Genomic DNA, 27116 nt, shown 5'->3' on the forward strand with positions numbered 1-27116 from the left:
GGCGGCCGGCTCGGTGAGGAGCTGGTAGGGGGAGGTGCGCCAGCCCTGTATCTTCTCCAGGCATCGCACTTATCTCTCGGTGCCTCAGTTCTTTCTCCACCCGGGGACTTATCTCGCCAGAAGTCGGGGGTGAATTTGTAAAACAAATCGTGAAACGCCCCATCCCAGAGGCGAGGTGACCGGCTCCAATTCAGGTAGGGTGGGGGGCCTCAGCAAGGGTGAAGGGGAGGGAGGTAACCGGATCTTAGCTATCAGACCTGTCGCCGAATTGGTAACTGTTACCGCAGGTCCCTGTCCGGGTCAGAGGATTCCCCAGACCCACATTTCCCATTTCTGGGGGGCCAATGAGTTGGGCCGTCCCTGCTTGGATGGAGGGAAATCTTGGGGACAATATTCTTTTTACCCTTCCTGAGTTGGGAGCTTTCTCCAGTGGAACGAAGGAACGGCTGATTGCGCGGCCTAGGGGGTTAAGAAACCCCAGGCTTGGGATATGTGTGTGTGTGTGTGTGTGTCGACAGCCAGTACCGTCCTCTCTTACATTTTTGCCTCGTGTACCCCCTAAACCCCCAGCTCCCAGACTCCGAAGTGAGAGCAAGTGGGGGGTGAAAATGCAGTTCCGTTGTGGGCCAACCGCGCCGAGATAGGGCGGAACTTTTGAGGCGACAAGACTTTCCAGCCTCGCATTTTTGACGCACATGGTTAAGAGCGCTTGGCGCCAGCGCTAAGAATTCCCTGAAGTCACCAGAGAGAATAGAGTGGTTCTGCGAACTCCGTCTGGCTCGCCACCTCGCCCCTTTCTTTCCCTTTCGGTCTTTCTCTGGCGTCCTCTCGGCCTCTCTCTGCAGTGGTGGAGCAGGAGGCGGCGGGGGCCAGGGTGTCGGCTCACGACGCCCCCCTCCCGCGTCCCTGGCGGCCCGATCCCGAAGGGTGCGAGAAGCCAGGCCTTCCCCCTTCTTACACCGACCACGGAGGTCACACTGGGTTTCAAGAGTCTCTGGAGGCTGAAACCCGCCCCTCCCCCACACTGCTGGCCGCCGGAGCCCGGGGCCTCACCGCTGCGCTTTCAGGACCGGCCCCAAATCCCTGGTCTGGTTTTGCCTGCACTCGCCGGCCAATCTCTGCCCCGACGCTCCGACTAGAGGGAAAGTAATTCTGCAGCCACGAGATGACTGACCCACCCCCCAGCTCGGTGCCCCAAGCGTCCAGATGCCCAGGAGAGAGACATTTTACTCGGTCCTCCGCATTCTGGCCTCCCTTAGGTTTGGACGTGGGAGGGGAGCTTGCTGATCCCACTTGTAAATTCTCGACTTGCCTTTGGCCTCAACGGCGGAGGTGGACCTAGCCTTGATTTCAGCCCCTCATACGGCCCCCTCCCTCACGTGCCTATTTTTGCCCGTAGCTCTTACTTAACCCTGGGGTCACCCCAGTTGCCACTCCTGACCCCCACTCCCACTCCAGCGCGCAAGGGAGGAGGGGGGAGAGGAAAGTTTGCGGGGTTCCGAATCGAAAATGTCGACATCTTGCTAATGGTCTGCAAACTTCCGCCAATTATGACTGACCTCCCAGACTCGGCCCCAGGAGGCTCGTATTTTGCAGGGAGGCCGCAGTAACTTGGGATCAAAAGCGGGAAGGTGCGAACTCCTCTTTGTCTCTGCGGGGCCGCCGCGCCCCCCTCCCGGTGGGTGATAACCCACTCTGGCGCCGGCCGTGCGCTGGGTGATTAATTTGCGAACAAACAAAAGCGGCCTGGTGGCCACCGCATTCGGGTTAAACATTGGCTAGCGCGTTCCGAAGACTTGTGCCAGGCCTGGCGGCCGGGAGAACTCGCAGGCCAGCGCGCCCTGGCCCGGGCTTTTAGGCTCTAGCCGCGGGCTCTACACGGTGTTTTTTTTTTTTTTCTCCACGCAGACCCCCCTCGATCTTCTCTGTCTTTCTCCCCGCCTCACGTTCCACAAAAAGGCAGACGGGAAACACTGAAGGAGCCTGCCCCTGGGCAGAGCCTGAGAAACGGTGCTTTAAAAGACCGGGAGAAGGGGGCCAAATTTTGAATCCGAGAGGACGCGCGGAACTTCTGGTGTCCCCCCAACATTCCTCCATCTTTTGCAAAGAGTATTCACATAATTGTAGGCCTGATTTTTTTAATTAAAAAAAACCCCAACACACACCTCTCCAAATCTGTGATGTCTGCAGAGTTTAAAGTGAAGAAGTAGTATGAGTGCGGATTTTAAAGTGGAAGGGCAGGAGGAGCCTCAGAATAAATGGCGTATGTGCACGCGCGCGCGCAACCATATCACCTCTCCTCAGACCAGGCCAGGGATGCGGCAGACAATGCTTAGTCTTGCCGAAGAATTCCCCGGGAAGCGTCTGCTGATCCCAACTTTTCCCTATGACACAGCCTGCCTCAAACTATAAGGGGGCAAATCGACCCTTTTGTGACCGAATGGTGTTTATCTGAAGTTTACAAAAGGAGGGGGGGGGGCGGTAGAAGGGGAAAGGATGGTGGGTAGGCGGGGTCGTTTACTTTGGCAAGTTTGCTGTAAATATTCTCATCAGCATGTGTGAGGTCTGGCGAGGGACTATTACACGCTTATTCCCTCTTAAACTTTCACCCACCGTTTGCCGCGGAGCTTTTCTTCGGTCCGAGGTGTCCCTAAACGGGGAACTCTGTTGACATAAGGACATCCAGGGGTTTTCTCCGGGGGTCTCAGGCTTAATTAAGAAGTTTACTACGGGAGTCGGTCAAGAAGTAAACTTTTTCTGGGGAGGGGCTTTCTGGGTAGAGATGGTTCCTTGTTTTTGCCCAGTGCCCCTCGCTCATGGGATACCAGGCTTTTTTTTTTTTTTTAATATTGACAAGCGCTGAAACTGACTAGGTGCCCGCTACAGGACTCCCATCCTCCTTTGCGCTCAATTCCCCTAAGCCGGGACCTGATTTTCTTATCGCGGACCTCAGGGAGGCAGCTCCCTTGGGAGTGCCTAGGTTACTGCTCTTGTTTCCTCTCGCAAATCGCCGCTAGCCCCCTCCTCCCCACATTAGCACTCCTGTGCTAACCCAAACCCTGACTCTCCCACACTCAGCTCTGAAGCCAAAGGAGGACTTCACAGACCTGGGAGGCTTGATCTTCCTCCTGGAGTTTCGCATCTTCCCTCGGCGCGCCCTGCCCGCCCCCCGCCCCCAACTTGCTTTAGGAGCCTAGTTCTTCTCAGGTCTGGAGGCTTCAGGATCAATCTCTTTGGTCAGTTTCCCCATCTTTCTTCCCTCCGGGGGTGGGCACAATCCTCTTGGTTACATCAGACAGGGTACCCATTTCTGTCTCCCTTTTTTTTTCTTTTGGTTCTCCTGTCTCTCTGTCTTTCAAGATTCTGTGACTGCAGATCTGTGGTCTTTCCTGTGTTTTCTTTTACTTTCTCTTCCTTCCCTGGCATCTATCCTGTCCTTGGCTTCTATATGTCTCCTCAGTCGCTACCTCCCAGCCTTTACTTCTCTTATTCTTTCTGTTTTTGATTTACTCTTTTCTATTCTTTCTTCTTCTCCCTTTCTATTTTCTCTGGCTTTCTTGGTCCTCTCTGAATTCTCTCCTACCTTTCTGTATTTCTGGGTTGCCTCTGTATTTCCTCCCTCTCTCCCTCCCTCCTCTTCTCCAGGAACCATGACAGGCTGGAGATACCTCTTCCCGGGATTCAAGTAAACACCTTCCCCTCACACCCCTGGCTGGGAAGATAATGTGTCCTAAGAGATAGAAGAGCACTGGGCCCATTTGTGTAGGTTGGAAGTATCACTTTCTGCTTTTGGTATCCCCAAAGTCACCCTTTTCCCCAGAGCTGCCTGTCACCAATGCTCTGATCTCCCATCCTCTCTCTCTCTCTCCTTTCCAAGGCAGGAGCCCAGGGTGAAGGGCAGCATGTTGGGTTCTAAACCCCAGCTTCTAGCCTCTGTCTCGCCCCAGCAGCACAGGGCTTTCCTGTAAGGCACATTTCCCTGTCTTCTGACAGCCCTCGAAATTATTGATTAGGGCGATTCAGTACAAGAGTCTGAAGTGTGTGTGTGTGTGTGTGTGTGTGTGTGTGTGTGTGTGAGAGAGAGAGAGAGAGAGAGAGAGAGAGAGAGAGAGAGAGGGAGAGAGAAGATTGTCAAAGTTGTCTAGCTTGGGTAAGCAGTATTTTTAGTACAGAGGCGCACTTTGGCGCCAGCTGGTTTATGCTGTTTCTAGAGCATCATTCGTTATACACTTAATCCATGCTTATCATACCTCCCTTTAATGTAAATATGTTTTTGGCAGAGGCAAAATGAAAAGGTTTCACCCTCTGCATTATTCTTATTAGCACCCACCTTTCATCAAAGCTGATCACTCTGCAAAATGGCAAATTTGTAAACGGCTAGTGATTTAGAGAAGTTGGAAGGGAAGCAAGGAGGCAAGGATGCAGGAAGTGTGTGTGTGTCTGGGGAGCATGCCTCTTATACATCTGTGAAGGTTTTTTACCCCTCTCTCTCTCTCTGTCAGGAAAAGGAACTAATTGTGGGTTCCTAATTTCAAACCAATCTACATCTTCAATGCTCTCTTTGTGTGTTTTACCCAATTACTTAAAAAAAAACAACCCAAGATAATGCAATGGACATTTCTTAGTCCAGCAGAAATGAATTCACTAGGAAGAGGCCGGGAATTTTTCCTCTCATCTTATCTGACCCAGCATCTGCAAGACGCAGAGGCAGAGCTGACTTTGGCCTCAGGCACCAGGCACCGTTCACCACCCAAAATCTTTCTTCCTTCAATGTCCTCGTTCCAGATTTTCAGTCGAGACAGGTAAGGGTATAAATGGCCCTTCAGCGGCGTGTCCCAAGAATGTGGCCTGGGGGTGTGGTGGAGATCTCCGGGACAGAATACTTTAAAAAGGGTGAAGGGAAATATATTCTCCAGTCCCCAGCTGCAGATTGAGGGTGTCAACTGTACAGGAGCCCTTAATTCTGTGACTTCCTGCTTTTGCTTCTATCCATTATTTCTGGTGTTGTTGTTAGGTGCCAGGGGCACCGGGGCAGTGGGGTCTTGCCCTGTGAGAGCCGACGGGGCGGAGGGAACAGGGTGATCTGTAAGTGAGAGGCCATGGCAAATCAGATGACCGCTACTGTCAGGGAGGTTGACAGGGCAAAGAAAGATCAGCTCCTCCAAATCTGCTCAACTAACTGTCCCCCGGTAGCCACAGACACGTTTTCTCAATTTGAGCATAATATCCATTACTGTTTCCCCTACTGGGTTTCAATTAAAAAGGGTGAGAGCAGAGAGGGAAGACAGGAGATAAATGAAAGGGACCAGTGAGCACCGAAGTTGTGTGTGTGTGTGTGTGTGTGTGTGTGTGTGTGTGTGTTTCCTCTCTTCTTTTCATTTCTTTCTTGTAGCCTCGCCACTGCTCTTTGCCAGCCAGACAATCTTCCTGTGTTCCCAAAGTTAATGTTTTCATGTCTCCCAAATCCAGTAGGGTGAAGAGATAGGAAAGGAGGTAACACTGACAGAGATTCTTCCATATCCACTGAAGCCCACAAGAGATATAGCTGTCTCTCGGGGAGCAATGGCTTTGGGGAGGAATTTGTCTTGCCTGTGTGGTCAAGGGGTTTTGGGGATTGGAGGGGTGTGGGCATTTAGTGTTCCAGGCTTTACTGTCATATTGGAAACTGATCAAATTCCTCCTCCCTTGTACAATCTTATGGACAATATACCCTTTTGTGGTTCTAAGACACGGGGTGTTTGGAAGGTGGTTTCACCTGCTCCTCTGGCAGGCTTGGCAGGTAGGGGGCTTACAAACCTGTCTGTCACCGAATGGCTGCCAACTCTCCGGCCAAACACACCTGTCACAATTTGGAATCAGGCACCAGCTCCTCTACTCACTCTGCGTTCTGTGATCACTGAGCCTCTACCACGGCCACTCAGATAACTGCGCAGGGGTCGCTGCACCTCTGTGTGTTAATTACCTGGCAACCTGGGGAGCCTCTTCCTCTGTGTCAGTGAAAGAAACTAGAGGCCTCAACAATGTGATTTCATTTTAAGTCAGAGATGCCTTGCTCCCGACCCAATCGTCCTTGTCTCCAAATAATACATAAATCCTGTTCGAGTCTTGTGGGATATCCAGGGAGTGATTGGTACAAGCCAGCTGAAGGCTTGGGTGAAAGTTTTGGCCTTAGAGATCCCAGAAGCCTTTTAAAAAGTCTCCAGCTTGGGCTTGGAATACAGGAGAGCTCGAGAAGTTTCCTTTCTTTTTAAATTTGTATTTATGTTTTAGAGGAAGAAGAGAGAGGGAGGCAGAGACACACACTGACATAGAAAGAGGGACTGTTTGGAATTGTGAGAGAGCCTTTCCTGAGAGCTGGCGCCCAGGACTCAGTTCATTTCATCTCCAAGCCAAATATTAAAAATCCTTCTGGTGGGCGGGCGGGCGGGCGGGAGGGCAGGGAGGAGCGGCCTTACGGATCTCGGAACCAACCTGCCCCCTGCGTTCCCTCCTAATGCCCTTTCCTCCGTTCACTTGGGAAAGGAAAACTTCAGGCCCCGGAAGGAGTGGGAGACAGCGACAGCCCAGTACTCCTCCTAAGGCCCTTTTGGCGAACGTTTCCGCCCGGGGCGGGGGAGCGGGGGTGGGGGGGCGGCTTCACCTACCGCTGCCCCCTCCCCCTCCCCCGGTTCCCACTACGGAAGCTGGACGTGCCTCGGTGCGGCTCCAGGCCTGGCCCAGCGCGGAACCAGAGAAGACGCTCGCGGCCTCGGATTACACCCGCACCCGGGGGTGGAGGGGACCGGTGCTCGGATCGGGGACCTCCCCCCCACCGCCCCAACGTCCGCACTGGCCCGCAGGGAAGCAAAGGGGTCTCGGACAGGCTGGCCTGCCCCGGCTCTCGGTCGCGACAAGGTCGCGACCGCGGGCACTGGCTCCCTGCGCGGGTTACCTGCCTTCCGTCTGCGGCTGCCGAGGCGGGGCGAGGCGGGCATCCCAGGTGGAAGCGCGGCCGGCCCTGCCCGCGGAACTCACGTCTTTTCCCTAAAACTGGGATCATGGGGGGGATTGAGTTAGGAGCTCCTGACCTACCCCGGACGTCCGATGTGTCTTTCTGCAGCCTCGATTCCTAACTCCCGTCCCACTCCGGTGGCAAAGGACTAATGGGGCGGGGGCTGGGGGGGGGGAGTGGGGGGGATAGTAAAGACCTTGGGGAGGGGGGTACCCAACAGAAAAGAGTCATGTAGCACCCTCTGTCTCTCAAAGTGGTGGAAAAATAATTGCAAGGGATTGCAATTGCCATTCTCCGAGGGAACCAGGCTGAGCCCTGGGAGGTTTTCTGCGGGCAGAGAGAGGGTAGGGTGGAGGAAGCCATCTCCTCTCCCACCGCGGGGGTGTGCTTTTGCATGTTTTCTTAGCAGCAAGTTCTATGAACAGGTCAGCCTTACGCTGCCAGCCTGGGGAGTCTGAGGCTATTTCTGGCTTCCAGTGTAGACGCCTCTCTTTTCCCACTCGGCCCCGGTGCAAGTCAAACACTCAGGAGGTGGGGGTGAGGGTGCGGGAGCGGGGAGAGCGCCACCTCCCACTTCTGACTTGGGAGGGTGTATTTGCTTTTGAAATAGCTTCTCTTGTCTTCAGACGGTAAAATACGAGTTCCCCACAAGTCTGAGTCTGGTCTTCTGGTACCTCAAGCAGGGTTTGGGTTGGGAGGGGGGGAAGGGGTCTGCTATAATGACCTCTGAGCTGAGTGGGCGTGGGGCGGGGGATTCTGTCTTTGCAGCTCAGCGCTGCTGGGGTACCCGGGCGCATTATTAAACCCAGACGCTCAGTCCAGGAATTGGGGCCATGCGGAAAAGATTTACAATTAAGCCAATTGGGGCCGAATACAACCATCCAAAGTTTGCAGGTGTAAATAATGCCTTGCTTTTTTTTTTTTTCCCCATTCCAAGCGGCTTCATTTCAATCCCCCCTTCTACCCCACCCACCCATCCACGGCTGGACCCTAATTCTTTTGGGGTGTTGGGGGGAGGACGGTGCAGCAGAGTTAGGATTTTTCTATTAGACAAGTAAATATATCATGTTGCACTCACTTTTATGTCCCTGTATTAATGCCGTGGACAACCAGGACAGGCTCCTCTATTTCATTCCTCCGTCTAGAACTGAGAATCGTTGGAGTCAATGAAAGAAAGCCCTTTTGAGTGCGGGTTATGAATTCTTTTTTTTTTAAGGGAATGGGACAGATTTCTGTATAACAGGGAGATTGGAGTTGAATTAGTATAAAGTTTTTGAGTTGTAGAGATTGGGTGAGAGAGGGATAAGAAAAAAAAAAAAGTAAATTCCCTTTAGTTGGGGTATCAGAACATTGCCCCCAGCTGAATCTGGAGAAGAGGTGGGCTTTCAGAGAGTAGAGCCAGATGCTTTTTGAGCTTCAGTTTAGATCTTCCTAATGTTTGGAGAGCTAGCCGAGCGGTTTATGGGCCCAACTTCAAGGCTATACTTCACTGCGTTATTTAAACATAATAGAATATGTATGTGTGTTTCTAAGATGTTCTATGTGGGTACAAGTGTGTATATATGGACTTCCAAGTAGCCCCAAATATGAAATTAAATCTCAGATTTAAAAGTGCATTGTAATCACACCTCACGGGGCTGACTCCCATTTGATCAATATAGACAGAGTGAAATTTGTTTTGCCGCACCGCAGTTACTCCTTTTCTCTCGGAGCAATAAAGTCTGTCTGTTACAAATTAGTAGGGAATTGGAGAATACGCCCCCACCCCACCCCAAGTGTTGTTCGCTGTTTTTAGTCTTGAGCTAACCCGCTCAATAATATATGTAATATGTGTGTACACAGGCACTTTTCCAAAAAATTAGCGATAACATTCCGGGTGTATCAAGAGGGGTGTTTTTCACCCTCTGCGTGTAGGGCTCTGTCCGCGGCTGAGTTGCCACTCTGGAGACCCATCACCGGGGGGTTGGCACCCACGGGGATCACGGGGGAGGAGGCTTTCCAGCCCAGGTTGCATGCAAGGGCAGGGAATCAAGGCGCCTGACTCCAGCCAGTATCAGGTCATGGGTGTAGAATTAGGAAGGCAGGATTTAACATGTCCGCAACAAAAAGAGGCAAAGCGTCAACCCAGCCTGGGTTGAAACCCCCGAGCTGCCACAGGAAAGTTTCTAAGCAGTGGAGCAAACACTATTTTCCCCACTTTTCTTTCTTATCCTTTTCCCCCTTCCTTTAAAAACTTCCCTGTCCAGTGCGTATGTTGGGCATAAATAAAAGGGGGTGGGAGGGGATTGAACGCTGGGTGAACCCGAATCAGCCTTAAGCAATGCGGGGAGTACTTGGGGAGGGTAGGAGATAGATGTGCCCTAAGTTGGAGGTGGGTGGTGGCTGGAGGAAGGGACCACTTCCCGCTTGGAAACCTCCGTACCTCGTTTCGGGAGGGACTCGCCAGGAACCTCTGCCCAGGGTGCCCTTGCCGTCTCGCCCGCTGGATGGCGCTGGGGGGAGACAAGGCTGGCGGACAGTCGTCCTCCTGTACCCCGCAAGGCCTGAGCGAATCTCCGCCGACGCGCAGGATTGGGACCTCGGTTTTGAGCGATCACAGTGGCAGTCCCGATGCACCAGGAGACCGGAGCTGTTCCTGGAGTCTGGAGCGGGAGAGGGTCACCCAGAGCCCCGCCAGATCAGGGAGCTGGACCAAGAGAGGCTGGGCAAGAACGGGGATGTGGGGAAAGATGGTTCTCAGGGCAAACTAGTGCCTCGTTTCTTAGGTGTCACCTGCACTAGCTCCTGTTTACTGGGAAAGGGGTGTGTGTGTGTGTGTGTGTGTGTGTGTGTGTGTGTGTGTGCGCGCACGCGCGCGCGCGCGCTCGCATTTGGGGGGAGTGGTCTGGAAAGGAGGACAGCCAGATAGGTAATGGAGATGCAGAAAGGGTACACGGTTTGCAGAACCTCACCGTCCAATGTCCCTTTTTGCAAAGGCCAATCTAGTGGTCCCCCGGCCCAGGCATGCTCCGTCTAATCTGAGTGGCTGGCCTTACCAACCAGAATTGCATCTGGAATTGGGAATCTCAGGGCTGGGATGATCTCTGGCTCCTTGGGGACTTGGGGCACTGCACATTGCCAGAGTCCTCATTTGGGAGTGTCTCTCTGAAGGCACTTAAGACCTCAGGCTGGCCCTTGCACAGCCAAAGGAGGAGCTGTGGGCTACAATTTGGGGAAGAATAAATCCACGCCACACTTACTGAGTGCTTTCTGTGTGCCAGGCACTGTGTTAGACATTGCAATCTTGTCCAAAGTTTCTTACAGAGCTAGAAAGGAGAGAAAAATAATCAACCTTAACCAAAGAAGTTAATCGGCTGCATGGCCTGGGTAGGAGAGTCTAGTATTAGCTCTCCACCTTGTAAGCTCCTGGAGGGATGGGACTCATCACATCTGCAGCTCTGATCCCACTGCTTGGTACTTGGTAGGTGCTCAGTAAATAATCTTTTGATATAGGAATGAAAGTCAGTGAAGAAAGGGAAAGAAGGCATCGAACTACAGGGGATTCTCTGTGCACATGAAAAACAAGTGACCACTTCCAAAGAGTACTTTTTAAAAAACGGCATTAAATTTGTTAGCTGCTCCCCCAGGCAGATTCTGACACGAGACAGTGAAAAGTTGGGAGTGGGAAGAGAAATTTGGTGTAGTGGATGGAAACATCCACTTGGTCATCCCACAAAATACTGACCGAGAGGCTTATTTGCCCCCGTACTCCCCTGAACACCGGAGACATGTGGGTGAAGAGATGGGTCCTCGCCAGCTTGATGCTTATGGCCCTGAGCTTTGTTCACTGCAGTTTAAAAAAAAGAGAGAGAATTCCCATTTTAAAGATGAGGAAAGTCAAGGTCCAGGAAAGGTGGTGTGGGAGAGGGCTTAAGCTCCAGGACTTAGGACAGGAAGGCTGAAGTAAAGTCAGCCCCCAGCTCTTCTGTGCTCTGGGGAGAGGGAAGGCTGGGTGAATTTTCGCTCCCGGGAAGAGGCAGAGTCTGGGAGCCCTGGAAATCCTGGTGGCGCTACTGACCTGGCGGGGCGTGGTCATCCTGGGCCGGCTTAGGGGGAGCAGAAGTTTATACCCACTGAGGTTGCAAAGGCCATCCCCAGATCTGCTCGTCCCAGCTCCGACCTTGCCTTGGGGCTGTGATGAGGGATCTAACCTCTAGACTCTCCGATCCGTTTTTTTGTTTTTGTTTTTTTTTCCTTTCAGCAGGTACACCTAGCCTAGGACTGAGCAGCATGGCTGCTCTTTACAGACCAGAAATTGTGGGACAGAGAGCTAGGGAGTCTCCTCCAAGGTCGCATTGCTAAAAAGTGACCGCAAACAAGATTCTACACCCCCCCCCCACCAGGGTTTTATGTTTCTGTGCAGACCCCTCCCCTCAGTACCCCAGTGCCCGGCGCAGTCTGCCATGTGCGGTGTGTTCATCAAATGTTGTTTGATTGAATAAACTTAATTCTTGTTTGGTTTCTATGTTTTAAAAATAGAACAAACTAAAAAATGAATCAGTGATCGAATAAAGGGCAGTGGGGTGAGAAGCTCATTCCCCCGACTCGCTGCGAGGGGGTGGGACAGCCTTGAGTCACCCACGCGCCCTCGCACAGCGGCAAGCCCACTTCCCACCAGCTTTACAAAGACGGCTGTGATTTCCTTCCGTCTATATTTTTGTCCTAGACTTCGTTGGGTTTGATCGATAGAAGAGACAAGCTGACCCACGGCGAGGTCAATACAATCGATTCGACGACCGCTCGGAAATCGCCCTCGTTGCTGCGCGCTGGGTGCCGCGTTGCTGCACCCAAAAGGTTTCGGGTTTTAGGGTTTCCCGCTCCCCCGCTTAAGTTACAGAACTGGAGCGAGGATGGGGGTAGGTGGACGGGAAGAAGCCTCAAGCTTCACACGAGGGAGCCTCTGGGAACACTAGGTCGGGAGAGTGCTCTCCACACCCAGCCAGCCCGCCAAGCGCTCTCGAAGCTCTGGTAAATTTCGTTCTGGAGTTTCTCGGCCTTGGAATCAGACACCCGCATCTTTTCGCAGCCGGTCCGCTCTCCTTAGCCCTTTGTTCGTCATCTGCGAAATGGGTTTGTTTAAAAAAATCCTATTTATTGGAGATAAGATTTGTGAAATACCCACGAGGAAGATAATGTTCTAAGAGCTTTCCCACACATCAGCCCACCGAATACAACAATCCGAGGAGGCAGGCGCCTTCTCAATGATGTCCATTTCCCAGATGAGGAAACTGAGTCATGCAGAGACATACAGACTTGCCCGAGCTCCTACAGCTAGTTAGTCCCTCGTGGAATTGAGATTCAACCTGGGGATGGTCTAACTTCTTGTCTGGCTTTTAACGACAAGGTCGTAGGTGCACCGCGCATACATACGGTAGGTACAGAGGGGTGATCTGTTTCCTGTACTTCTTTGCCCTTTTGGGAAAAGACATTCCATTTAAACCTTTCCCAGGCAGATCTGCAGCTGCTTTGATCCTTTGGTCCCTTCCTTCTGGAAGCAAATGCAATGGCGGGGGAGGTGGGGAGGGCGGTTTCCGAGTCTGACAAACCTTCTTAAACTGCGAAATCCAGAGCTTTCAAGACTTTTTTTTTTTTGTACGAAGGAAGGAGGGGGACGTGTGTGTATGTAGAATCAATATGGTCCAGACAACCCTTCACAAAGGGGCTCCAGGCGGGCGCCTCGGCCGCAAGACCCCCGCCCCACCGCCCGCGGCGAATTAATTGGGCCCTGAAAGAAGGGGCGACGTAGCTTCCAGTTAATTAGTTAAGAAATGAATCAAGCCCCAGCGGCCTGGCAAAGACCCCTGGGGCGCGGGTTTTGTGCAAGCCAAACTGGTCGGTGGGGCGCTCCCCTTTGGGCCGGGTGGGGCGCGGCGGGGAACCCGGCTTGGGCGCCTCGGGCTGTCCTGCACCCGGCGCCCAGCACCCCGCGCCACGGAGCGGGCTCGCGCGCTCCCGTGCTCCCTCGGGCTCTAGCTTTCCGCGTCTCTCTCCCTTTTTCTGTCTCCCTCCTTCCGCTTCTCTCTTCCCTTTTCGGTCTTCGCCGTCGCCCCCTCTCCTGAGCTTTGCTCGGGGTTTCCCACCCCTCTCCCAGCTTCGTCTCTCTCCAAGTTCTTCGTCTGGGACGTCTCCCTCCAAAGCCTCAGCCTCCGCCTAGCAGATCTGGGGCTGGGTGGTCTGGGAACGGCGCTGGGGATGCCAAGAAGCGCTGACTTGGGGAGACAGGGTGGAAATGAACACGGGCTTTGGAGCCCTTGGCCTGCTGTGTGTTCCTGGGTACACGACTCTTCATCCTTGGGTCACCTAGGATCCGGGCTCCCGGCTGCGGTTAGAACACTGAGATAATGCACAGCTTTGAAAGGCTTCGGTAACCCGTGACCCGCGTCCCCATGCGATGAGGACTTAGGACTGAGGCAGGCCTGTGACACACAAGCAACTATTGAGCGCCTGCGGTGTTCCTGCCTTACTTTGTTCCTCCAGCACCTCCTCCGGTCACGCTGCGGTAACCCTGGCAGCGAAGATCCCGGTGTTTCCGTCCAAAGCAGCTCTGTTGGAGGGAAGGAAGGGGAGACACCAATCGTAAACCCACTTATTTCAAGGTCTTTTTGTGCCACGTGCCAGTGCTCTTTTCTGAACTAGAGGGGTGGAACTGGGGGCTCAGAGAAGTGGAGTGATTTTCCTAGAGTCACACAGCAAAGCGGATGCACGGCTAAGGGTTTCACCCTGAACCCGGCATTCGGTGCCTGCCCCTTGATCCCGCCAAGAGCTCAGGGGGTCTTCAGAGGTCCTGCTGGCCTGGCACCGAATATTTATGTATAGGAAGAGGGTCGCCAGAATCGCGTTGCCTCCTCCAGCTTAGAGCTAAGGCCCGAATCTCTCTCGGACTCTACTTCTTTCCCTCTTTCTTGGTCTTTCGAGCTCAGTCTCCACTTTGGTCTCCCACCCACCAGTCTTTCTGTTTCTCTCCTCCTCCCCCGCGAATCCGGACTCGGAAGTTGAGGCCAGAGTCTCTCTCACTTTCTTCCACTTGTCCAGGTAGCTGTTCACATCTCGAGGCTTGGAGCCGGGTTGACATCCAGCTGCCACCAACTGCCAGGATCCGAGCTACAGAAGCAAACTCGATCCGATTCCATGCCCACCCTGCTCCGCCGCCCGCCCGCCCGCCCAGCCCCCCCCCCCCCAAGCCGCATCCACGGGGTCCTAGGAGCAGACCCCAGTGGATGATTCGATGAATGCCTGCGTTCCAAACTGCAGTCCGGAACCGCGTTTTTTCTTCCTTCTTTTGCCCGCTTCACCGACTTTGGCTTCGCTCAAGGCCCCGAGGTGCCCGCGCCGCGCCTGGCATTCGCTTCCTGCCCCTCGCGGGAGGCCAGGAGCTGTGGCTTCCGCTCGCCAAGTCCCTGCCAGGCGCGCACGCAAGAGCTTGGCGAGCTTGGCGCACGCGTTTGGCGCAAACTGCTTTGGGCCTCAGTTTCTCCGCCCCTTTCAGATCAGAGAAGCGACAGACGAAAGAGTTGGGAGAGGAGGAATGGCCAACGGATTGGGGGTGGCGGGACCGCGGTTCCAGTGTGTGGAGGGGAGTCAAGACTGGAACCACGGCCGCCCGCCCTCTCCCTCTATCCCTCTCCGAGGACTGTTATCCACTTCCACGACCCCAGTCTCCCCCAGGCGCGACCTACAGACTGGTGGGGCTCAGCTGGCCGCATGGGTGTGCCCGGCTACCTGGAGGCGAGGACAATCCAGGTCCTAGCCAGCCGGTGCGCGCTCCGGTGTGGGGAAGACTGTTTGCCTGTGGCGCTGCCCGCTCCACTGTAATTGCTGCTGGCCTTGGTACATTTGCGGCCTCAGACAAGGTGCGTTCCAGCAAAGTGTTGGCACACCTGCTACTGCGCTTTAAAAGGGGGCCTGTTAGAGCCTTGGAGCTTTGGAAGAGTCCCTTAACTCTTCTCAGCTTCAGTTGCCCCCTCTGAAAACTGGGGATAATAGGTCCTGCCATAGAGGACCAAGGCAAGGAGCAAATGAGATCACGTGTGTACAGCACTCAGTCTAACCCCTGGCACATAGTAAGTGCTCGTTAAGCATTAGCTGTTTGGGCACCCTAATCTCTCTGTCCATCTCTCTAGATATCATATAACAATCTATATATCTATCTCTCTCTATATATAACTATTTATATATAATAGATACAATCAGTATATACTTAGTATATATATGTATTTACTAAAAGTATTGACTCAGTGTATATATACTTAGTACATCACATATATACTAAAAATATATACTATATATATTTAGAGTATCCTTAAGAACATATTCTTTTTCTTAGAAGACTACCTAGCATATATTAAGCCCTCTCTCTATTAGCATTGCTCTCTTACCCAGTTCCGTTTCCAGCTCAGCCTAAAGCTCCTTGGCCTCCTCCCAAGTTGATCCCACAGTGAGAGCCTTCCTCAAGCCTCCCAATCCAGGTTTAGTGCCGCTGTGGGCTCCTTTCCCGAATCTCAGGATCTCAAAACCGCAAGTGATCCAAGAGAGACAGTGCTCTCTTCCTTCCCTTGCGTTGGAGTTCAGGTCCCAGTAGGGCTTGGAGACCAGGTGTCCTGACTTGGGGTCCAATGCCTTTTCCACCCCTCCCCCGCCCCCCCGCATCTGCCCCAGGCCATTTCCATCTCCCGAACTGAGAAAAAAAGTTTGTCAGATCTATTGAGGGAATGGCACTTGTGGAAAATGAAGGAACGTGATTGGGTGCCTGGAGCGTCCTTGGGCAGAGCCCCCGGGGCAAGGAGCTCTGTAAATGGGGAGGGGGCTGCCTGTGGCCGGGGCTGAAGGGATTTCAGGCTCCTGGGAGGGGTCCTGGATGCCTCGTGGCTCTCAGCGCAGCTGTGTATGGCTGATGACCCCAGACTCTGAGGCCCAGACAGCAGCTGCCCAATTTGTAGTCAGCAGCAGGAGTCCACCATCCCTTTCCTCAATCCTCGAGGACACTGGGACCACTCCTTCCGAGCCCGAGAGCGGGTGGGGGAGGGGAGTGATGAGAAAGGAAAGTTGGAGAGACGGAGAAGGATGACGAAAGGGAGTGTGGAGAGAGTGAAAGCAAGAGAGAAAGGGGACACTTGGGGAGAAGGGAGGAAGGAGAAAACAGAGGGAGACAGACAGACACCGAGAGATAGACAAAGACCCTTACCCACCTGCAGAGAGGCAGAGAGATAAACACAGGAGACAAAGAGAAAAGCAACTAGAAGCACAGAGAACGAACGACAGAGGAAAATGTGGGACAGAAGGAAAGGGCATGGAAGAGGAATGCCCCAAAGTAGAGAGAAGAGAGACGGTGGGGAAATGATAGCCCAGGGAGGTCTGGGGCAGCCCAGCCACACGCCCTGGCCCCCTCTCCCGACATATGCCTTAACTTGCTAGAAGATTATCTAGCATAGTATAAATGCCTCCATTCAATCATGACTGAGCTACTCCAACTGACCGATTCCTGAAGTAGCCTCCAGCCTTAAGGGAATATGGTTTTCACACCATACGAAGCGTCAGATACCAGCAATTTAGGAGATAAGTTATCATTCATTAGGGGTTTCCAGGAGCCCCCTACAAGGCCTTTGGGGTAGGGGTGGGGGAATGTGTGGCTGAGAGCTTCGGAGCCAGTGTGCAAAAAGACAATGCGTTTCTCTCTTTGCCATCGGCTAGGCATGGAAGCCTCTCTCCTCCCCGCAATACATAGTCACTCAACCCCACAAGGAAGGTTTGGTTGGTAGGGTCCAGTTGGCCAAGAAGAGGAAACATTTCGCCAGAGTCCTCCAGATTCTCAAGAGTGCACTGGGCCAGATGGAGAGGGGCTGTGCGTGCAATTTCTCAGCTGCTCCCTCTGGAGGAGGATGGGGGGGGGCGGGGAACGTCCCCAGCTATTCCTGGGAAAGCAGATCTTTGTTTAACCAGGGGAAGGTGGTGAGCGATGAGGAGGGGGTTAGATACTAGAGAGGAGCCTGGTTAAGGTGACGTTTCCCGCCTCCCCGAAGCATCACTCCAACTAGTTCAAATAAACCAGGGCTCATCTTCCCTCTGGCCCTGCTTCTTCCCTTACTGGCCTCCCAGTCTGCTGAGAAAGGTATTTTAAAAGGACATTTTCATGGTAGCAAATAAAAGGATTTCTTTTCCTTTTTCTTCATCCTCTTCCTGCTGCTGCTTCTTGGTCTTCTTGCAAGGCTTGTGTTTGCTTTGCTTTCACAAACAGCTGATAGAGTTTGCTTTAAAGGAGCACTAAAAAAAAAAAAAAAAAATTGTACACTCCAAGGCAGGCCAAGCATTAACCGTGGGCATGCGTGCTCATGTGGATGTGTGTGTGTGTGTTTGTGTGTTTAGGCCTCCTGAGTGGGCTTGTAGTTATAGAGGGGACCTGCTTCAGGTGCAGAGAGCTGGGAGCGGGGATGGGGAGGAATGCATGGACAGATTTACACCTGTGCTTACAGCTGCCATTGGCAACACTTACAGCCTCCAGAAATGACCCTTGGTGCCGACTAGTCTGGAAGCCATCAGGGTTAGTTTTGAAGCAGGAATCTTCAAGTGGACCAGAGGGCAAGCTCTGCCCACCCCCTCGCACCCCCCTTCCCTGTTGCTGTCCTCAAGTGCCGCTCCCTCCCCACTGCCCGCCAACCCCCTCCCACCTTGTCTGTTTCCTCTATCAGACAAATGTCATCATTCGAATTTCTGATCCCTTTGGTGCTACCGCCTAATGAGGGCTGGGCAGGGTGCAGGGTTTGCAGCCGGTCCATCACAGCCACCCTTCTCCCTCCCGCCGGGAGCTGGGTCTGGCCCCAGGAATCTGTGTGGGATTCCTAACTCTACCCTCCAGCCAGGTTCTGCCCCCTGCCACCAGCCCCACCACAGCCTACTGGCCAGACAGTTGAGTGACTGATAATATCCAGATGCCTCTGGAATCTTGCTTCCAGTCCTCCCAGCGCTTGGCCAGGTCCGCAGAAGTGGGGGCAGTGGGCAGCAGGCATTCTGCCCCAACACTTGTTGCCACCTCTCAGAGGCCGATGAAAGGCCCACTCAGCTGGGTCCTTCAGGACGGGGGACCCTGGAGCCAGGGCACTCAGAAGGCATGTTTGACACCCATGCTGGGAACTTTGAGTCTCCGACTTTCTCCCTTCAGCCCCACAGAGGTCTAGGAGTCTGGGAGGGAGCAGATTGCAGGCCACGGACTACCAGAGAAGCCACAGGGGAAAGCCAAGCACTTTGCCTGAGAATTAGCAGGCACTGGCAAGTATCTGGCCTCCATTCCATTACTGGTAAAACTGGGAGTGGCTGGGGAGGCAGATCTTTTTATATACCTTGGTTTCACCTTCACAGTGATTTCCTTAACACATGTTTCAGTCATCTACTCACTTTTTTTTTTTCTTTTTTGGCCGCAGTGTGTGGCATACGGGATCTTTGTTCCTTGATCAGGGATCGAACCCATGCCCCCTGCGGTGGAAGCACAGAGTCTTTACCACTGGACCGCCAGGGAAGTCCGCATCTACTCACTTTTTCAAAACACCTAACTTGTTGAAAATTAAATCTTGAGCTGGATACCGTAAATCAAACTTGTGTCTCACTTCCCAGCAGTAGAAGGAACCCAGAAAATGGCGAGCAGTGGAAAGAAAGCAACATTACAAGGCTCTGAGCTGGAGGTTCGCTCTCGCTTTGCTGATGCTGCAGTGATTGTTAGAAGGGTGATCGAGACAGGTAGGTGGGCGCTTATCCGAGCCTGGACTTAGTCCGAAGGTCCGAAAAACAACTGAAAGGGGAATGGTTCTCTTCCTCGGGGATTTAGTTCCATATAAAGCTATGTTCAGCTGCCACCCTCGTACCCCCTTTTTTTTTGCGGTACGCGGGCCTCTCACTGTCGCGGCCTCTCCCGTTGCGGAGCACAGGCTCCGGACGCGCAGGCTCAGCGGCCATGGCTCACGGGCCCAGCCGCTCCGCGGCATGTGGGATCTTCCCAGACCGGGGCACGAACCCGTGTACCCTGCACCGGCAGGCGGACTCTCAACCACTGCGCCACCAGGGAAGCCCCTCGTACCCCTTTGGACGCTTTGGAGAGCACTGCTAAGCATGCTTTCCTAGAGCTTTTTAATGCTACGGCAGCATCAAGCGTCCTGTGCTCTGATTTGGGGTTTCTAGGCTCTGCTCTTCCCTGAGCCTCAGAATCATGGCTCAAACCCTCCCTTTGTTTTCTCCATCACCAAGAACGGCTTCACCACCTTTTTGGGCCACAGAGCCCTTGGGCAATCTCGTGAAGCCTGTGGATACCGCCTTGGAATTCTCTTTTTACAAGACACAGGATTACAATTTTAAATAAAAGCAATATTAAAAATATAATAGTAACATAGTTACTAAATAAATATATGTAGTAACGTATATGCTCCTTAGGAATGCATTAAATCACACAATCCAGCCATGGCTCTAATGTTGTACCTTTGAAGTCGGGGTGAGCAAAACAACATTTGGGGATCTCAGTTACACCTGTAACGTGATTATGAAAATACCTGTGATTCTTCTGGTGACCAAGTCATAGCCAGTGCGAGTGTTCCCGTGGGTGGTCACCTATATTCATAATGGAAGAAAATACTGATTTCACTGCGAGTCATCCAAGTTCATAGATGCCTGAATCCTATTCGGGGACACCCCTGTAAGAGTTCGTTGGAGGACAGCAGGGTAAGAACCGCTGAAGTGTAGAGGGAATGAATTAGGCTCTTGGTCTCTTAGGAAGGTTCTCCTGGGAAAGAGCCATGGCTTTGAAAGCCTGCACAATCTACAGATCCCACGAGCTCAGGCAGAAAGGAAAGACATTATCAACAACATCTCAGGGAATATTTCTCAATAGGCCCAGAGGGGAGCGAGGTCTGGCTTGGGATGGTTTGGCTCAGAGAAGGGAATTTTCTCCCCAGAGTGTTCAGCAATGCCTCCATCCTACACACCCACCTCTGGGGTGATGTTCTAGGCAGCTCTGCCCCCTCTAAAACCTCAGCTTTCCCACCTAGACAAAAGATCGCTGCCCCTTCCCCTCCACCAACACCATAACTCCTGCACAGCTCTTTTGCCCCAAAGGGTCTGTGGACAAGTCCGACCTTAGCATTGAGTAACCCCTTCGTAAGGGTGAAGGCACTGAGCTGATGCATTTTTTGCCTTTAAACAAAGCACTTAGACAAACCTCTGTCATCAGGGAAGTTGCAAATGGCCCCAGGACAGGAGCTGCCACTGTCCTCGGTGAAATACAGTGCAAAGAACTCTGAGCTACTGGGACAGGCACTTGGAGGCTTATTTAGGGGATAACCAGAAACACAAAAACTGGAAACTGTCAGAACACCCTCAGGTAAATGGAGTGTAGCTTAACGTTGACTAAGGTAACCTCAGCAGATTCTGGGGTCCCAGTAAAAGGAGAACAAAAGCATTTATGGACCAGCTACTCTGTGCAAGACCTGTGCCCTGTTCCTGACTTGCAGTGGACCATATCTAAAGGTCCCATTACAGGCTCTAATATCCATTCACTCAACGCATTCATTCCTTAGCAAATGTTTACCAAGGGCCCATGTGCATCTCGGTCTAAGGATATAGCAGCGAGCCTAGCACATAAAAATAATTGTCCCCAAGGACCTTCTAATGTGGAGAGAATAATGAGAAACAAAATAAAGAGGAAAAATAAATGTTTAGTGGTGATGAGTCATATGGAAAAAAATAAATCAGAAAAGGGAGCTGTGAATGGAAGATGGGGGGGCTTCATTTTTATTTTATTTTTTATTATTTTATTTTATTTTTATTTATTTTTTTGGTCACACTGCACACGCAGCATGCGGGATCTTAGTTCCCCAAACAGGGATCGAACCCGTGCCCCCTGCAGTGGAAGCTTGGAGTCCTAACCACTGCACCGCCAGGGAATTCCTGGGGGCTTCATTTTTTTTTTTTTTTTTTTTATGCGTTACGCGGGCCTCTCACTGTTGTGGCCTCTCCCGTTGCGGAGGACAGGCTCCGGACGCGCAGGCTCAGCGGCCATGGCTCACGGGCCCAGCCGCTCCGCGGCATGTGGGATCTTCCCAGACCGGGGCACGAACCCGTGTCCCCTGCATCGGCAGGCGGACTCTCAACCACTGCGCCACCAGGGAAGCCCGGGGCTTCATTTTTAAAGGAAGCGTGAGAGAGAAGACAGCTGCAGGAGACCCACATTTACTTGAACACAATCCTGGATTCTGAGCTGGACACCCTCTGTCCACCGTCTCCATCATTCTAGGTAGTTCTTATTTTCATCCCTATTTTATTGTTGGGGAAGGTGAGGCTCAGAGAGGTTAAGTGACTTACCAAGGTCTGCATAAGGCAGAATTAGAATTTGAACCCAGGACTCAACTTCTCTTTCTTCCATACCAGGCTGCCTCTGACACATTTCTGGGAAGACAGAAGAAAGGAAGAAACGGGAAGGTCATGGAGGAGTGGCAGAAGAACACCGAAGAGTAAACTTTACCCTATGAATCATTAGCTCAGTCTTCTAAGACTGGGGAAACTGAGGCCCAGAGAGGAAAAGTAATTGTCCAAGGTCACAAAGAAAAAAAAAATCCTAATGGCTAGATGTCCTAGCTCATCAGCGCCTAGTCTTGTCTTGGCATCGTATGGCAAGTCACTTTGGGTCTCTGGGCCTCAGTTTCCTCATCTATAAAATGGAGCCAAGCAGATCAGTTGCCCACAATTGATGAAAAGGAAAGACAAAATCACTCAGGAGAGAGAATTTATTCTAATGCTTGGCACAGAATTTGTACCCAATAAATATTAGCTTTCTTCACTCTTCCTCAGCCAACCTTCTCCTTGGCACCATTTGGTCAGAGTAAGGGTCATATGTCTGTTGGTTTTCATGGTCTGGGCTAGCAGTCTCCAAATTTTTTTTTTTTTTTCTTTTTAATTTGGCCATGCTGCTCAGCTTGTGGGATCTTAGTTCCCCGACCAGGGATAGAACCCACGCCCCCTGCAGTGGAAAAGCAGAGTCCTAAACACTGGACCGCCAGGGAATTCCCTCCAAACTTTTTTTTACTGAAACATTTCCAACGTAAAAGAGTACAGCAACCGGTAGAAGGAATTCCCATATACCCACCACCACTTCAATAATTATCAACTCATGGCCCATCTTGTCTCATTTACGTACCCTCACTGCATTGTTTTAATGCAGATGCAGACACCATATCGTTCCATTTGTAAATACTTTGGTGTGTATCTCCAAAAAATAAGAATAAAAATTTTAAAAAAACAACTACAAGACTGTTATCACACACACACCCCAAAAGCAATGACTGGGTAATCTTATGAAATACCCAGTTAGTACCCAGCAGTTCCCAGTCATCTCCATTCTTCTTATTTTATCACAGTTGGTTTGTTCCAGTTAGGTTACAGGCAATGTGTCTACATTGTTTTTGATTATATATCTCTTACGTCCACTTCCCATTTCTTTTCCCTGAAAAAATTGTCAATAGAAATAATGGAATCATTCTGGCTGTTGTCATTTGCATCCCTGTAGTGTCATTTATTGTGTTTCTCTGTCCCCTGTATTTCCTATAGACCAATGGTTAGAAAGAGATGTTTGATGAGCTTCAGAGTCGATTCTTTTGGCAAATCGCCTTCATAGATGGTGGTATGTACTTTTAATTTTTTTCACTTTTATTATTTATTTATTTTTGGCCGCGCTGTGCGGCTTGTGGGATCTCCCTGACCAGGGATGGAACCCGTGCCCCCTGCAGTGGAAGCGTAGAGTCCTAACCACTGGGAAGCCAGGGAATTCCTGGTGGTGTGTGCTTGCATCAAAAGACTTGCAATGTCACTTGTTTTTCTTCTTCTTTTTTTAAAATTTTATTTATTTTATTTTTAGTTTTGGCTGTGTTGGGTCTTTGTTGCTGCACACGGGCTTTCTCTAGTTGCAGCGAGCAGGGGCTACTCTTAGTTGTGGTGCACTGGCTTCTTATTCAGTGACTTCTCTTGTTGCAGAGCACTGGCTCTAGGCGTGCAGGCTTCAGTAATTGTGGCACATGGGCTCACTAGTTGTGACTCGTTGGCTCTAGAGCGCAGGCTCAGTAGTTGTGGCGCATGGGCTTAGGTGCTCCACGGCATGTGGGATCTTCCCGGACCAGGGCTTGAACCTATGTCCCCTGTGTTGGCAGGCAGATTCTTAACCACTGCACCACCCGGGAATTCCCACTTGTCTTTCTTTTTGGTTTATGAGTAGCTGCTGATGACTGTTTGTAGGATGGATCCATTATTTCATTAGGGGTTTGCACGACAGTGATATTTCATTTCTTTCATTTCATCTTCATTTATTATGTGAAATACTCCCAAATTTCTCGAGAGGACACCACGTCACTAAACGCTAAGGTTTGAGTAGACACCGTCCACTATCTAAATTTTCATGCTTCCAAATGATATATCTCTTCTGTTGAATTTGACATATGATATATAATTGAACAGCACTCAACTGGAAATTAAAAGCGATAACGTTTACAAACAAATGTGCCGGGAATTTCTTCCCGTACTCAGTGGTCAGCCCGTTTCTAATCCAGGGGTGTGCACAACATCATCGGGAATTTCTTCCTTCTCTTTCTTTTTAAAAAAATTTTATGGGAGTATAGTCGACTTACAATATCGTGTTAGCTTCAGGTGTAGGGAATTTATTTCTTAATTCAGTCAGGAAGCCCCTTGCGAACCAAATGAAAAAGGAGCCTGTGAGACTCTCTGAAAATGTTGATCCATCGGACCCCGTCCCTCTCCCCCCTCCCCCCCCACCTCCCAACTGTTCACCGGTGCTGGGAGAAGGAAAGGAAGATTCTGCCACAGCTGTGTCCATTTGGGAGGGTCCTGTGCAGAGAGGTTTACAAACTGGAAGCTGCCTCAGGGAAAGGCGAATTGTTTTTGTTTTTTTCACTTTTCATTTTAAAGTACTCACTCCATCAGAGCCAACGGGAGATTTTAAACAAACCACATTGCCCTCAGGTCTGCTTCTTGAAGGAGGGGATTTACTCTTCACCCCTCCCCCGCATGAGTGTTCACAGCAGAATTAAGGCTAGGGAATCTGGCAGGGGGCTCCCTTGCTGAGGGGAAGGTGTGTCTGTGCCTTTTTGCAAGGCATTAATCACTTGTTTATAGAGGGGGAAGATAAAAAAAGAAACCAGAAGGAAGACAGTGGAAGCTGTTCAGTCGTCTTGGGTTCCCTCCCAGGCAAACCCTCTCACACCCACCGGCCCTCCATACGCTGGGGACCAGCTCAGCTTTCCTTTGTCCTGGGTTCCAGAGCAATGGGGGTTGGTCCCCTGCAGAGCTGAGCCTGAAGGTGCGTCAGCGGTGACGGTGGGGCTGCCCCGGGTGCACCGATCCACAGGCCTGAACTACCTTTAAGTATTTACAAATCTCGCCCTCACCTCCTCACACACATATACCCCTTTTCATACATATTCTCATCACCATATTTCCCAAGCTGACACGGGACCCATGTTCCAAATAAAACCTTCACTATTATTTTCACATAAATATTTATCTAGAGACACTGGTTTCCTATGGGGAGTTGAACTTGGAAACCAGAACTGGAGGTGAACCTCCTTTCAACTGTAAACTATTTGGAAGTGTGTCATTTATGGATGTATTACCCATTAATAAAGAAGCACATTTTAAAAAAAAATGCTCATGGGATAAATCTGAAATCTAGAGAAAAACTTAATAACAACTCTAATAATAATCACTTTCCTTTTGTTCCCGATGTGTATAACGATATGTTATACATAGCGTTAAAATAAATAAAAGTATTATTTCCTTTCGAGTAGGTTGTGTGTATATGTACAGGGTATCAAATGTAAGAAGTACAAAATGGTAGGGTGAAAAGTCATTCTCTCTCCTATAACTCTCTCCTACTTCCTCTCCTCATAAGTCACCATGGTAACGACACGTATCCTAGTTCTATTAATATACGTGTGTGTATACATTTTATATATATATATAAGTGTATGTATAGTTTTGACTGATGCAACGCTTTCTTTTGTTTTGTGAAATATATTCATGCCAGAATATATTTTTTCAGGTGTCCTTTTTAAATAAATTAATATACATGGAATGTCTTTTAATGATTTATATTTCATTCAACATGTAAGGAACCAGCCTATCAAAAAAGAGAGAGACTAAGCTAGACAAAAATGGGCAGTCCACAGGGAACTAGTAGCAGCTCGGGGTAAATTACAAATATCTGCTATGTAAACAGTAAATCTGTTGGGCCAGGTGTTACCCAGACACAAGCCATTTTTCCTTCACCTTTATCAGTAATAAATGCAGTCCCCCATCAACTGGACCTCAAGACTTTCGCCTGCACTGCAGACAGATCTTGCTAAACGGACAGAAACCGCCAGGCTGAGCAACTGTACTGGAAACATTGACATCTCGAAACCCTCAGCAATTCGGCTACGTGTTTAAGGGTGTTGGCCCCCAAAGGTTCCAGCCGAATCCCCCATGCTTTTCGCTGGCAAGGAGCGCCGCTTTACTGTGCCCGTGATGCTGGATAGGTCTTTAAACGAGCCTTCTACAGTCCCTCCGTGGTCAGGGCAGTCTACTGCTCTGCCGTCTCCAATCCATTTGCGATGGCTGTAAAAAGCCACCTTCCAATGCTAGCAGTAAATCTTGCCCTCCCATTCAAAAAGGCTGACAAGAGGGAAACAGCTTGAGTTTTCACCCCAGCCTTGCAAACTTGCAGTCCTGCTGTGCACGCTTGTTTTCTGTGTTCGACAACGTGTGATCCTTTCTCCCCACCATGGTTCTTCCCTACGGTGGGCCGAGTGCAGACTGAAGCCATCGAGTCTGAAGTGTGGTTCCGTAGCGATGCAAGAAAGTCAGACTGGATTCCTTGCCACTCAGGCTGACGGCTGTTCAAATCACACAGTCCTTCTCTTTCTGTCTTTGTGAAAATGGTGAACTTTTGCTGGCAGACAGGTTTTTCTGGCCGATTACCCTTCAGATGGATGTTTCTCTTGACTGAGGGAAGCCAGGGCCTTTCAGGAATGTTTGTAGTTGTTTGGAGGAACCCCGGGACTTGGGTATAGACCCGTTTCTGAACCTACCTCTTAGGGTAGACGCTGCCCCATCTGGTCAAACAGTCTTAGAAAAACAGCATTGGCTGGACTTACTGATCAGAGTATCACGACCAGGTCAGACAGGGGAACTGGCTGAAAAGCGAGCTGTGGGTTTTGAGTGCAAATAACTGGCTTCAGATTCATCTATTCTTGATATTGTGAACAAGTCAGCCAGACAACCTCTCCAACCCTCAGCATCTATCAAACGGGGCTGAAGCTTCCTGTCCTATCTCCTGGAGCCCGTGGATAAAATCCTCTGCAAACTTAAAGTACAGAATGTTTGGAAACTGGTATTGTTATGATGGTGATCGCAACAATAAGGGAGACACCTCTCGGGAGTGAAATAGATCGACACTTGTAAAACACGTGGAAATCTTCCGGGCTCTCCGTGCTGTAAAAGTGTGAAGCTCAGGGAGCTTGAGAGATGGAGCAGTAGAATTGCTGTACCAGTGAATGTACAGATAAGTTGCTCTTCAGATGTGTACAATGATAAATCCTAGGGCATCACCTCTCCGAGAAAGAACTGGGTGTGTAAATGTAGCGGCATAAACACACACTCACACACATTCAAACACACGCAGGATTGAAAGCTATCAGACATGCGGAATTTTTATCATTTCGTGTCCTTGTCCAATCTGCTTCCTTACAGCAGCCGGAGGATGACTTCAGAGTCCAAATCACTGTCACGCTACATATATTTCCAGTAGCTTTCCATTGTTCTTACGAGAAAGACCAAAAATTTTCAATAGACCTGCGAGGTCTTCTCCACCTCAATTTGTCTCAAGTTCTCAGTCATTATTTTCTGCTCTTGCCTTGTGGTAGATTGAATTATTGAACCCCAAACCTTCACACCCCTGTATCCATGCTCTTTGCCTTGTCTTGGTGGTTTCACTCATCTAAGATTAAGGTAACTTCCCTGACCTTGGTCCTTGGGCTTGGTCATGTGGACCTGCCTCAACCAATCAAAAGCA

At 50.8% G+C, this 27116-nt stretch overlaps 1 long non-coding RNA gene across 3 annotated transcripts in view; it reads left to right on the forward strand.

Annotated features, from left to right (window-relative positions):
• Positions 1–22756, forward strand: part of LOC116739075 — a 25816-nt gene extending 3060 nt beyond the window's left edge. For 2 of the 3 annotated variants that reach the window (XR_004345452.1, XR_004345453.1), the window contains 2 exons: positions 18632–18754; positions 21431–22756. This is a non-coding gene — a long non-coding RNA (uncharacterized LOC116739075). The remainder of the gene's footprint in view (positions 1–18631; positions 18755–21430) is intronic. The other variant, XR_004345451.1, reaches the window with a different exon arrangement.
• Positions 22757–27116: the final 4360 nt, after the last annotated feature.

Source organism: Phocoena sinus, chromosome 14, assembly GCF_008692025.1.
Source record: "Phocoena sinus isolate mPhoSin1 chromosome 14, mPhoSin1.pri, whole genome shotgun sequence".
Classification (NCBI taxonomy): domain Eukaryota; kingdom Metazoa; phylum Chordata; class Mammalia; order Artiodactyla; family Phocoenidae; genus Phocoena; species Phocoena sinus.